Below are 14,506 nucleotides of genomic sequence, written 5' to 3' on the forward strand. Positions count from 1 at the left end.
GTGAGGGGAGGCATAGACTGGTAAAAAAAGGGGCATGTGAGGCACAGACTGGTGAGGAAAGTGGCAAGTTGGGCCAGGCAAGTGAGGGGAGGCACAGACTGGTGAAAAAGGGACACATGAGGCACATACTGGGGGAAAAAGGGATACATGAAGCATAGACTGGTGAGAAAGTGGCATGTGGGGTCAGGCAGGTAAAGGGAGGCATAAACTTGTGAGGAGGGGGTAAGTGTTGGGTTGAGTGGCAAAGGTAATTCTTGCCCTGGGCTTCACTTGGTCTAGAACCAGCCCTGTACCTGTTATCTGCTGCAATTCTGATTAGGTTTATAGTTTCTCTTGTTTATGCAAAATATATTTTTGGATATAAAAATCCAGAAAGCATAAGTCATCCCACCTTTTAACTAAATTTGCCAGGGAGGCTTCTGTGTCAGCTTTGTGTGATCTCTTTCAATTTTATTGGTGGGATCGAGTAGTGGTAGACAGACGGTTCCCCAAATCTCCCCTTGATGTTCGTGATTCCAGATATTATGACAGGAATCCACATGTCGACAGTTGGGCGTTAGAGTTTGCCAGGTGGGCTGTGCTGGATGCAGGTCCCGGTTGTTGCCTGGCGACTGGGATGCTGTGCCTCTTCCGGTCATTCGGCCTGACAGCGTCCGCCCGGTGCCTAGCAATGCGGCAGTAGCAATGCCTGTTGGGAGATGCCGGGTGCCTGGTAACCAGGTCGCCGGATGCAGACTGTGTTACCGGTTTCTAGGTAACGCCCCGTAGTTAACTTCCGTCTCTTAGCCGGGATGAGTGGATGTGCAGCAGTGCACACGTCATTGTGAGTGGCTGTGCAGGATGTGCAGCAGTGCACACGTCATTACTATTCACTGTTCCCTCTTCACTGCCTGTTTGTGCAATGGCCAGAATGCCCTTTATATTCCCAGCTGGCCACTCCTTCCTTGCTGGTTATAGTTTACCCATGCCATGTAAACTGCTGGTTCTTGATCTCTGCACTGTATTGTGTTCCTGTGGATGCTCTTCTGGAATCCCTACCTGTCAGCACCTATTATCCTGCTGTACTTGCCGTAACCCAGGCTTGGTGAGGCTTTCTCCATCTGCCAACCCTAGAGTCCCCGACTAGGAGCCTGTGCACCATCTGCATTGTTAACACCTGCTTATACAAAGGCTTATCCAGCTATGGGCCTCACACCCCACCAATCGGGTGCCTCACTATCGGCAGCAATTCGGTACTACCCGGGGTCTTCATACTATAGGGTGAGCTCCTACTGCTGGAGGTATTAAGCCCAGGCAGCCCCGTAAGTACCGGTGTACGCGTCCTGTACTAAGGGAACAGTGGGAGGTTGTTATTGGCAGAAGAACCTCTTGAGGGTTATAGGTGTCTCGCCCTAATAGTTCTGGAACTACCAGCTACGTCTTTCAAGTCCAAGTGTCAGAGTTTTCATGAAGTCCAAGTTTCTGTACTACCATGAAGTCCAAGCACTTTGAGGTTCCTAACATTGGGGGAAGGCACTGAAATCAAGAGAGAAGGTGAGACTGCATCATATCACATTCAGTTACACACCATTAAGTGTCATGCCTGTGCAGGTGCTACACATGCAAATGCTAAAGTGCCACTGAGTTTCTGTAAATTAAATGAAAAACTAGTGACTGTGATATTGTGTTTAAAATGATGGTAATAAACATTTATGAATTAGTTATTTTTTGCCTTGGGTAAATATTCCCTACATTCACACCTTTACATTAAATCTGTTCATGGCCATAGACTTGTCATAAGACTCTTCACATGATTGTGCGGACACTCTCCTGCATGGAAATATGAGAACTGTTTCTTTATGCAAAAGCAAAGGCAGATTCAGAGGTGATAATGAATATGCCAGTTATTCGCTGCAGATATTATCACTTCAATAAAAATGACTGCAAGGCAGCATAAGCTATGATTAGAACATAAGATATGGTTTGAGCTTGGATACCCACATTTCAAAAAGTGAGGAGCGTGTGCATAATTGGATTTTCTGGCTGCAACACAATAGGATCTCAATAAAATAATATTACATATTATATATCTTATATCATAGTGCTGTGGGAAGAAGGGATTCATCAATATTTCATTGCTTACTTGGTAGTCTTGTACATAAATTCTGTTCCACTACATACATGTTTCACTACCCCGCAAGTGCTATGATTATTGTAACTACAGTGCTTAGATAATGACACTGGGGTTGGCAGCGTGTGGGAGCAGTACACTTGTGACCTCCTCATACAGCAGTCAGAGATGATTGTAAATAAAGTAGTGATGTGCACCGGACATTTTTCGGGTTTTGTGTTTTGGTTTTGGATTCGGTTCCGCGGCCGTGTTTTGGATTCGGACGCGTTTTGGCAAAACCTCCCTGAAAAATTTTTGTCGGATTCGGGTGTGTTTTGGATTCGGTTTTTTTTTACAAAAAACCCTCAAAAACAGCTTAAATCATAGAATTTGGGGGTCATTTTGATCCCATAGTATTATTAACCTCAATAACCATAATTTCCACTCATTTTCAGTCTATTCTGAACACCTCACACCTCACAATATTATTTTTAGTCCTAAAATTTGCACCGAGGTCACTGGATGGCTAAGCTAAGCGACCCAAGTGGCCGACACAAACACCTGGCCCATCTAGGAGTGGCACTGCAGTGTCAGGCAGGATGGCACTTCAAAAAAATTGTCCCCAAACAGCACATGATGCAAAGAAAAAAAGAGGCGCACCAAGGTCGCTGGATGGCTAAGCTAAGCGACCCAAGTGGCCGACACAAACACCTGGCCCATCTGGGAGTGGCACTGCAGTGTCAGGCAGGATGGCACTTCAAAAAAATTGTCCCCAAACAGCACATGATGCAAAGAAAAAAAAGAGGCGCACCAAGGTCGCTGTGTGACTAAGCTAAGCGACACAAGTGGCCGACACAAACACCTGGCCCATCTAGGAGTGGCACTGCAGTGTCAGGCAGGATGGCACTTCAAAAAAATTGTCCCCAAACAGCACATGATGCAAAGAAAAATTAAAGAAAAAAGAGGTGCAAGATGGAATTGTCCTTGGGCCCTCCCACCCACCATTATGTTGTATAAACAGGACATGCACACTTTAACGAACCAATCATTTCAGCGACAGGGTCTGCTACACGACTGTGACTGAAATGACTGGTTGGTTTGGGCCCCCACCAAAAAAAGAAGCAATCAATCTCTCCTTGCACAAACTGGCTCTACAGAGGCAAGATGTCCACCTCATCATCATCCTCCGATTCCTCACCCCTTTCACTGTGTACATCCCCCTCCTCACAGATTATTAATTCGTCCCCACTGGAATCCACCATCTCAGGTCCCTGTGTACTTTGTGGAGGCAATTGCTGCTGGTGAATGTCTCCACGGAGGAATTGATTATAATTCATTTTGATGAACATCATCTTCTCCACATTTTCTGGAAGTAACCTCGTACGCCGATTGCTGACAAGGTGAGCGGCTGCACTAAACACTCTTTCGGAGTACATACTGGAGGGAGGGGGCAACTTAGGTAGAATAAAGCCAGTTTGTGCAAGGGCCTCCAAATTGCCTCTTTTTCCTGCCAGTATACGTACGGACTGTCTGACGTGCCTACTTGGATGCGGTCACTCATATAATCCTCCACCATTCTTTCAATGGTGAGAGAATCATATGCAGTGACAGTAGACGACATGTCAGTAAACGTTGGAAGGTCCTTCAGTCCGGACCAGATGTCAGCACTCGCTCCAGACTGCCCTGCATCACCGCCAGCGGGTGGGCTCGGAATTCTTAGCCTTTTCCTCGCACCCCCAGTTGCGGGAGAATGTGAAGGAGAAGATGTTGACGGGTCACGTTCCGCTTGACTTGACAATTTTCTCACCAGCAGGTCTTTGAACCTCTGCAGACTTGTGTCTGTCGGAAAGAGAGATACAACGTAGGTTTTAAATCTAGGATCGAGCACGGTGGCCAAAATGTAGTGCTCTGATTTCAACAGATTAACCACCCGTGAATCCTGGTTAAGCGAATTAAGGGCTCCATCCACAAGTCCCACATGCCTAGCGGAATCGCTCTGTTTTAGCTCCTCCTTCAATGTCTCCAGCTTCTTCTGCAAAAGCCTGATGAGGGGAATGACCTGACTCAGGCTGGCAGTGTCTGAACTGACTTCACGTGTGGCAAGTTCAAAGGGTTGCAGAACCTTGCACAACGTTGAAATCATTCTCCACTGCGCTTGAGTCAGGTGCATTCCCCCTCCTTTGCCTATATCGTAGGCAGATGTGTAGGCTTGAATGGCCTTTTGCTGCTCCTCCATCCTCTGAAGCATATAGAGGGTTGAATTCCACCTCGTTACCACCTCTTGCTTCAGATGATGGCAGGGCAGGTTCAGGAATGTTTGGTGGTGCTCCAGTCTTCGGCACGCGGTGGCTGAATGCCGAAAGTGGCCCGCAATTCTTCGGGCCACCGACAGCATCTCTTGCACTCCCCTGTCGTTTTTAAATAATTCTGCACCACCAAATTCAATGTATGTGCAAAACATGGGACGTGCTGGAATTTGCCCAGATGTAATGCACGCACAATATTGCTGGCGTTGTCCGATGTCACAAATCCCCAGGAGAGTCCAATTGGGGTTTGCCATTCTGCGATGATCTTCCTCAGTTTCCGTAAGAGGTTGTCAGCTGTGTGCCTCTTCTGGAAAGCGGTGATACAAAGTGTAGCCTGCCTAGGAACGAGTTGGCGTTTGCGAGATGCTGCTACTGGTGCCGCCGCTGCTGTTCTTGCTGCGGGAGGCAATATATCTACCCAGTGGGCTGTCACAGTCATATAGTCCTGAGTCTGCCCTGCTCCACTTGTCCACATGTCCGTGGTTAAGTGGACATTGGGTACAACTGCATTTTTTAGGACACTGGTGACTCTTTTTCTGAGGTCTGTGTACATTTTCGGTATCGCCTGCCTAGAGAAATGGAACCTAGATGGTATTTGGTACCAGGGACACAGTACCTCAATCAAGTCTCTAGTTGCCTCTGAATTAACGGTGGATACCGGAACCACGTTTCTCACCACCCAGGCTGCCAAGGCCTGAGTTATCTTCATTGCAGCAGGATGACTGCTGTGATATTTCATCTTCCTCGCAAAGGACTGTTGGACAGTCAATTGCTTACTGGAAGTAGTACAAGTGGTCTTCCGACTTCCCCTCTGGGATGACGATCGACTCCCAGCAGCAACAACAGCAGCGCCAGCAGCAGTAGGCGTTACACTCAAGGATGCATCGGAGGAATCCCAGGCAGGAGAGGACTCGTCAGACTTGACAGTGACATGGCCTGCAGGACTATTGGCTTTCCTGGGTAAGGAGGAAATTGACACTGAGCGAGTTGGTGGCGTGGTTTGCAGGAGCTTGGTTACAAGAGGAAGGGATTTAGTGGTCAGTGGACTCCTTCCGCTGTCACCCAAAGTTTTTGAACTTGTCACTGACTTCTGATGAATGCGGTCCAGGTGACGTATAAGGGAGGATGTTCCTAGGTGGTTAACGTCCTTACCCCTACTTATTACAGCTTGACAAAGGCACCACACGGCTTGACACCTGTTGTCCGCATTTGTGTTGAAATAATTCGACACCGAAGAGCTGAGTTTTTTTGTATTTTGACCAGGCATGTCAATGGCCATATTCGTCCCACGGACAACAGGTGTCTCCCCGGGTGCTTGACTTAAACAAACCACCTCACCATCAGAATCCTCCTTGTCAATTTCCTTCCCAGCGCCAGCAACACCCATATCCTCATCCTGGTGTACTTCAACAGTGACATCTTCAATTTGACTATCAGGAACTGGACTGCGGGTGCTCCTTCCAGCACTTGCAGGGGGCGTGCAAATGGTGGAAGGCGCAAGCTCTTCCCGTCCAGTGTTGGGAAGGTCAGGCCTCGCAACCGACACAATTGGACTCTCCTTGGGGATTTGTGATTTAGAAGAACGCACAGACCTTTGCTGTGCTTTTGCCAGCTTAAGTCTTTTCATTTTTCTAGCGAGAGGATGAGTGCTTCCATCCTCATGTGAATCTGAACCACTAGCCATGAACATAGGCCAGGGCCTCAGCCGTTCCTTGCCACTCCGTGTCGTAAATGGCATATTGGCAAGTTTACACTTCTCATCAGACGCTTTCAATTTTGATTTTTGGGTCATTTTACTAAACTTTTGTTTTTTGGATTTTACATGCTCTCTACTATGACATTGGGCATCGGCCTTGGCAGACGACGTTGATGGCATTTCATCGTCTCGGCCATGACTAGTGGCAGCAGCTTCAGCACGAGGTGGAAGTGGATCTTGATCTTTCCCTATTTTAACCTCCACATTTTTGTTCTCCATTTTTTAATGTGTGGAATTATATGCCAGTATCAATAGCAATGGCCTACAACTATATATACTGCGCACAACTGAAATGCACCACAGGTATGGATGGATAGTATACTTGACGACACAGAGGTAGGTAGAGCAGTGGCCTACTGTACCGTACTGCTATATATTATATACTGGTGGTCAGCAAACTGTGCAAAACTGAAATGCACCACAGGTATGGATGGATAGTATACTTGACGACACAGAGGTAGGTACAGCAGTGGCCTACTGTACCATACTGCTATATATTATATGATGGTGGTCAGCAAACTGTGCAAAAATGAAATGCACCACAGGTATGGATGGATAGTATACTTGACGACACAGAGGTAGGTACAGCAGTGGCCTACTGTACCGTACTGCTATATATTATATACTGGTGGTCAGCAAACTGTGCAAAAATGAAATGCACCACAGGTATGGATGGATAGTATACTTGACGACACAGAGGTAGGTACAGCAGTGGCCTACTGTACCGTACTGCTATATATTATATACTGGTGGTCAGCAAACTGTGCAAAAATGAAATGCACCACAGGTATGGATGGATAGTATATTTGACGACACAGAGGTAGGTACAGCAGTGGCCTACTGTACCGTAATGCTATATATTATATACTGGTGGTCAGCAAACTGTGCAAAACTGAAATGCACCACAGGTATGGATGGATAGTATACTTGACGACACAGAGGTAGGTACAGCAGTGGCCTTCTGTACCGTACTCCTATATATTATATACTGGTGGTCAGCAAAATTATGTACTGTACTCCTACTATATACTGTCTACAATGCAGCACAGATATGGAGTGTTTTTCAGGCAGACAACGTATACTGGTGGTCACTGGTCAGCAAAACTCTGCACTGTACTACTCCTCCTATATAATATTATACTGGTGGTCCCCAGGGCCGGCCTTAACCAATATGATGCCCTAGGCAAGATTTTGGCTGGTGCCCCCTAGCACCACCACTGGTTGCACCTCTTTCCCAGCACCATCACCCCTCACCCATTGCAGTCCTTATTTTGGTGTTTGTACCCCCTATATTTTAAATAGGAACAGTTCGCACATTTGGCGCACAGCCCAAAAAGGGTGTGTTTTTGCTGGCAAGGGGCATGGCCACACAATAGTACCCCCAATTCCAATTACGCCTCACAGTAGTGCAACTTTATTCACATTTGATCATGCAATAGTGTCCATAATTCATATTACATCCCACAGTAGTATTACTTTACCTTATAAACATTACTCCTCACAGTAGAGCCCCTTATTCACATAATATCACATTGAATTGCTCCTTATTCACATTACACCACACCCTATTGCTCTTTATTCATATTAGATGACACAGTAGTGCCCTTTCTATACGCAACACCACATAGTAGAGCACCCTATACACATAATGCCACACATTAGTAATGCATTTATACACATAATTCCACACAGTAATGCCCCTTACACATTATTAATGTCCTTATAAACATAATGTGCCTTACACATTATGACAACCTTTATTAATGCCCTTTTACACATAATGTCCCTTACATATATGCCGCACATTATTAATGCCCTTATACACATAATGACACACACAGTGCCCCCTACACATTTGTTGCACATTATTAGTGCCCCTATACACATAATGACACACATACAGTAGTACCCTGTTACACATATGCCGCACATTATTAATGCCCTTATACACATAATGACACACATAGTGCCCCTTACACATGTGTTGCACATTATAAATGCATTTTTACATGACACACATAATGCTCCTTACACATATTCTGAACACTACTGCACAACCAACCCACTCACATGCACACAGCACTCACACTTCCACTAACACTGTGACCTCTGCCTCTGCTTGGATACAGATGTGTCCTCATAAATCTTGCCTCAATGCTAACGTCGGGCACCTTTTCTTATGAAAATGTATCTTATTTGCATTGCTATGTGGCTAGGATGCACAAGCAGCTTCTGCTGATTAAAATGATATGCAGCATGCCTATATACTGTGTGAGACTGTGGCTGTATCTTCATATGAAATGCTATACAGAATATAGGCATGCCGCATATCATTTTAATCAGCAGAAGCTGCAGATGCCCCTAGGCATATCAAATGCCCTAGGCAATTGCCTAGTTTGCCTATAGCTATGGCCGGCTCTGGTGGTCCCCAGTCCCCACAATAAAGCAGCACACTGAGCACAGATATGGAGTGTTTTTCAGGCAGACAACGTATACTGGTGGTCACTGTCAGCAAAACTCTGCACTGTACTCCTGCTATATATACAGCTGCTCCCCAGTCCCCACAATTAAGCAGTGTGAGCACAGATATATGCAGCACACTGAGCACAGATAAGGAGTGTTTTTTTCAGGCAGAGAACGGATAAAACTGGTGGTCACTGATCAGCAAAACTCTGCACTGTACTCCTCCTATATTATACAGCTGCTCCCCAGTCCTCCCCACAATTAAGCAATAAAGCACAATCAATCAAGTTCAACAATAAACGGAGAGGACGCCAGCCACGTCCTCTCCCTAACATTTCCAATGCACGAGTGAAAATGGCGGCGACGTGCGGCTGCTTATATAGAATCCGAATCTCGTGAGAATCCGACAGCGGGATGATGACGTTCGGGCGCGCTCGGGTTAACCGAGCCATACGGGAGAATCCGAGTATGCCTCGGACCTGCGTAAAATGGGTGAAGTTCCGGTGGGTTCGGTTTCCGAGGAACCGAACCCGCTCATCACTAAAATAAAGGCAGCAGCATGGTTTACTAACTATGCAGAGGCAGAACTCTGGGAGGCAACGGAGTCAGCTGCCGCCGGGCTCCTGCTTTGAAGGGGGGCACCTCTCCTCCTGTTCCGTGTGTTCAGCGACATTAATCAGTTAAGTTAATTGACAGCAGCTGGTATCTCTTCCGTAGCCGACTTACACACTAGTCACTGCACCTTACAAATCACACCCTCTTTATTATAGATATACTGGAAGCAGACACCTTACTGATGAAGCTATTTGCTCCTATAAAGGAAACATGAGAATTCTCACTATATGAAGTTATTTCTCTGACAATTACACGTAACTTCATATAGTTAGAATTCTCATACTTCCTATGCAAGAGCAGATATCTCCATCAATAAGGTGCATGCTACCAGTGTAAAAGGTTGTGGGTTCTAATCCTGGATATGTCACTTGCAAATTAATTGTCAGAGACATAAGCATTGTGAGTGACTGAGCAAGCAGATCTATGTAGTGTGTGGTTGGACCCCTACATAGATCTGCCTAGTTGCAACGGTTTTGTAGTAGCTTCATATAGTTAGAATTAGAGGTGAGCGGGTTTGGTTTTACTCAGTGTTACTCGGATCTCAAAACGGCATCTTATTGGCTCACAGATTATATATGGGGGGGGCACCAATATTTTTCTTGCCTCCGGGCAACTGGGATAAACTTACGCCACTGTACCTATGCCTATGACAGTGCCTAATAAGACTGAAACAAAAGTGATCTAGAGAGTTAGCTCTGTTAGGCAAATTGATAATTTTCTGCCAAAGCAAAGACAGAAAGTAAATACTGGACTTTTCCTGGTTCGGTTTCTCACTTATCAATTTAAAAAGTCGAACTTAAAAATAAAATGCTAGAGAAACATTTGGAAAATAATTTATGTAAAATTTGTACTCAGTGGCGGAACCTAGGAGCCTGACTGCCAGCGGATACAGTACGTATAATCTATTCTTTCTTTCTATTCTGTCTGTCTGCCGTAATGTGTAAAAAGGGGACGCTGTCTGCCATAATGTGTAAAAAGGGGGACGCTGTCTGCCATAATGTGTAAAAAGAGGGACGCTGTCTGCCGTTATGTGTAAAAAAGGGGACGATGTCTGCCGTTATGTGTAAAAAGGGGACGCTGTCTGCCAATATGTGTAAAAAGGGGACGCTGTCTGCCGTAATGTGTAAAAAGGGGACGCTGTCTGCCGTTATGTGTAAAAAATGGGACGCTGTCTGCCTTTATTTGTAAAAAGGGGACTCTGCTGTAATGTGTAAAAGGGGGCTCTTTCTGCCGTAATGTGTAAAAAAAGGGGAACTGTCTGCTGTAATGTGTAAAAAAGGGGACTCTGTCTGCCGTAATGTGTAAAAAGGGGACACTGTCTGCTGTAATGTGTAAAAAGGGGACTCTGTCTGCTGTAATATGTACAAAAGGGGACGCTGTCTGCCATAATGTGTAAAAAGGGGACGCTGTCTGCCGTAATGTGTAAAAAGGGGGCGCTGTCTGCTGTAATGTGTAAAAAGGGGACGCTGTCTGCCGTAATGTGTAAAAAGGGGATGCTGTCTGCCATAATGTGTAAAAAAAAAGAGGACGCTGTCTGTCGTAATGTGTAAAAAGGGGACTGTCTGCCGTAATGTGTAAAAAGGGGGCTCTTTCTGCTGTAATGTGTAAAAAAAGGGGAACTGTCTGCTGTAATGTGTATAAAGGGGACGCTGTCTGCTCTAATATGTACAAAAGGGGACGCTGTCTGCCATAATGTGTAAAAAGGGGACTCTGTCTGCCATAATGTGTAAAAAGAGGGACGCTGTCTGCCGTTATGTGTAAAAAAGGGGACGCTGTCTGCCGTTATGTGTAAAAAGGGGACGCTGTCTGCCAATATGTGTAAAAAGGGGTCGCTGTCTGCTGTAATGTATAAAAAGGGGATGCTGTCTGCCGTTATGTGTAAAAAATGGGACGCTGTCTGCCTTTATTTGTAAAAAGGGGACTCTGTCTGCTGTAATGTGTAAAAGGGGGCTCTTTCTGCCGTAATGTGTAAAAAAGGGGAACTGTCTGCTGTAATGTGTAAAAAAGGGGACTCTGTCTGCCGTAATGTGTAAAAAGGGGACACTGTCTGCCGTAATGTGTAAAAAGGGGACGCTGTCTGCTGTAATACGTACAAAAGGGGATGCTGTCTGCCATAATGTGTAAAAAGGGGTCGCTGTCTGCCGTAATGTGTAAAAAGGGGATGCTGTCTGCCGTAATGTGTAAAAAAAAAGGGGACGCTGTCTGTCGTAATGTGTAAAAAGGGGACTCTGTCTGCCGTAATGTGTAAAAAGGGGGCTCTTTCTGCTGTAATGTGTAAAAAAAGGGGAACTGTCTGCTGTACTGTGTAAAAAAGGGGACTCTGTCTGCCGTAATGTGTAAAAAGGGGACGCTGTCTGCCGTAATGTGTAAAAAGGGGACTCTGTCTGCCAGAGGCGCTGGAATGTTTTTAGGTTGGGGGGGGGCGTAGAAAAAAAATATTTTGGCGCCCCCATGGTGCAGGCCTCCTCTACCGTTTTAGCCCCCCACCGCTGTGCGGATGAGCGCTTACCAGCAGATCCATGCGGGCGGCATCTCCTTTAAAAACAGTCTGCTACTGCAGGGTGCTATGTCCTCCTATTTTTGTTCGTTGTGTCCTAGCCACCAGCGGCTGTCTCTCCTTCACAGTTGCATTACTGGGAGGAGGCTTGGCCAGGCTGGGACATACACTATAGGCCAACCAAGGCAATATTCATGAGAATGTAGCCCCTCAATTCACTAGGAACTGATGACATCAGTGAGGCACAGACTGCCTCATGCCTCAGTGACCTCAATAGTATCTAGTGGCAGATTACTGACCCAGCCTGTCTAAGTGAAAGCTAAAATAGTCTAGTAGCATTTTAATTAGAGTTAGCACACATTTCTTTCCCATTATAATTACTATTTTATAATTATTTGGGGAATCTCTACTGTAGATCCTCCTGTAATATATATATATTGTGGCAGAGTGTGCAGTGAATGTATCCATAAACCCCCATATATCAAGTCAATAATTTGGTTTCTCTGAAGAAGGGTGGGGGGTGGGGGGTTTGTGTTAGGAAATATTAAACTCCAAAACAATTATAATTAACTTAAGAAATTAAAATGGATCCTAAAAACGGATCGAATATGTACATATTCCAGCTGCTTCATGCACCCAAGTGGCTAAAAGTCCTATATAATATAGTTTCTGGGCGAAGGGGGGACAAAAAACACATCTGAGTCTGTACAGATTGACAATAGATGGGGGAGGAGGGGAATCTCCCCCACGTATATACACTTACCAAGGAGCTTTGGGTTGGAACACCATTCATAGAGCATCTCAATGGAAGGGCCTGAGGGTACAGTCCAGATCCCAGATGAGCAATAAATAGAGGCCATGGCTGAGCAGAGCAGTGTATGAGGTCCAGGCTAGTGGTCGAAGTAGAAATTTTGAAGTGGGGGTATGCAAAAGTCAAGGACGTAATTATGTGCATGCCTTCGCACCAGAAAAGGGGGCGTGGTCACCCAAAGGGGGCGTGTCCCGTGCAGTAGAACCCCTTATACTATCTAGTACTGGTGCCCCTTTCACCTTATAGCACACGGTACGAGCCAAAATTCACATTGCAGCACACTGAATGAACCGAAATTCACATTGTAGCACACTGAAGGAACCGAAATTCACATTGTAGCACACTGAATGAACCGAAATTCACATTGTAGCACACTGAATGAGCCGAAACTCACATTGTAGCACACTGAATGAGCCGAAATTCACATTATAGCACACGGTACGAGCCGAAATTCACATTGTAGCACACTGAATGAGCCAAAATTCACATTGTAGCACACTGAATGAACCGAAATTCACATTGTAGCACACTGAATGAGCCGAAACTCACATTGTAGCACACTGAATGAGCCGAAATTCACATTATAGCACACTGAATGAGCTGAAATTCACATTATAGCACACTGAATGAGCCGAAATTCACATTGTAGCACACTGAATGATCCGAAACTCACATTGCAGCACACTGAATGAACCGAAATTCACATTGTAGCACACTGAATGAGCTGAAATTCACATTGTAGCACACTGAATAAGCCGAAATTCACATTTTAGCACACTGAATGAGCCCAAATTCACATTGTAGCACACTGAATGAGCCCAAATTTACCTTGAAGCACACTGATTGAGCCAAAATTCACATTGTAGCAGACTGAATGAGCCGGAATTCACATTGTAGCACACTGAATGAGCCCAAATTCACCTTGTAGCACACTGAATGAGCCAAAATTCACATTGTAGCACACTGAATAAGCCAAAATTCACATTATACCAAACTGAATGAGCCGAAATTCACCTTGTAGCACACTGAATGAGCCGAAATTCACCTTGTAGCACACTGAATGAGCCGGAATTCACATTGTAGCACACTGAATGAGCCGAAACTCACATTGTAGCACACTGAATGAGCCGAAACTCACATTGTAGCACACTGAATGAGCCGAAACTCACATTGTAGCACACTGAATGAGTTGGAATTCACATTGTAGCACACTAAATGAGCCCAAATTCACCTTGTAGCACACTGAATGAGCCGGAATTCACATTGTAGCAAACTGAATGAGCTGAAACTCACATTGTAGCACACTGAATGAGCGGAAATTCACATTGTAGCACACTGAATGAACCGAAATTCACATTGTAGCACACTGAATGAGCCCAAATTCACCTTGTAGCACACTGAATGAGCCGGAATTCACATTGTAGCACACTGAATGAGCTGAAATTCACATTATAGCACACTGAATGAGCTGAAATTCACATTGTAGCACACTGAATGAGCCGAAATTCACATTGTAGCACACGGTACGAGCCGAAATTCACATTGTAGCACACTGAATGAGCCGAAATTCACATTGTAGCACACTGAATGAGCCCAAATTCACCTTGTAGCACACTGAATGAGCCGGAATTCACATTGTAGCACACTGAATGAGCCGAAACTCACATTGTAGCACACTGAATGAGCCGAAACTCACATTGTAGCACACTGAATGAGCCGAAACTCACATTGTAGCACACTGAATGAGCCGAAACTCACATTGTAGCACACTGAATGAGCCGGAATTCACATTGTAGCACACTGAATGAGCCGAAATTCACATTGTAGCACACGGTACGAGCCGAAATTCACATTGTAGCACACTGAATTAGCTGAAATTGTGACAACAGGGACAGCCAGAGTGACGACAGGGAGAGAGAGTGAAGACAGTGACGACAGGGAGAGAGTGACGACAGGGAGGGAGAGTGAC

General features: G+C 45.4%; 1 protein-coding gene and 1 long non-coding RNA gene across 11 annotated transcripts in view; one reads left to right on the top strand and one right to left on the bottom strand.

Annotated features, from left to right (window-relative positions):
• LOC134932231 (uncharacterized) overlaps positions 1–14,506 on the bottom strand; it is a 197,285-nt gene that overhangs the window by 155,481 nt on the left and 27,298 nt on the right. For 8 of the 9 annotated variants that reach the window (XR_010179278.1, XR_010179282.1, XR_010179280.1 and 5 more), the window contains exon 1: positions 392–760. The exons of the other annotated variant lie outside the window; for it this stretch is intronic. This is a non-coding gene — a long non-coding RNA (uncharacterized LOC134932231). Of the gene's footprint in view, positions 1–391; positions 761–14,506 lie in introns of those variants that run through there. 9 annotated transcript variants of the gene reach the window in all.
• The window catches only part of INSYN1 (inhibitory synaptic factor 1), a 163,973-nt gene continuing 150,388 nt past the window's right edge, over positions 922–14,506 (top strand). For both annotated transcript variants that reach the window (XM_063926459.1, XM_063926461.1), the window contains exon 1: positions 922–1,533. The gene's annotated coding sequence lies outside the window, so the exon portion shown is untranslated. The remainder of the gene's footprint in view (positions 1,534–14,506) is intronic.

This window comes from Pseudophryne corroboree, chromosome 6 (genome assembly GCF_028390025.1).
Source record: "Pseudophryne corroboree isolate aPseCor3 chromosome 6, aPseCor3.hap2, whole genome shotgun sequence".
Classification (NCBI taxonomy): domain Eukaryota; kingdom Metazoa; phylum Chordata; class Amphibia; order Anura; family Myobatrachidae; genus Pseudophryne; species Pseudophryne corroboree.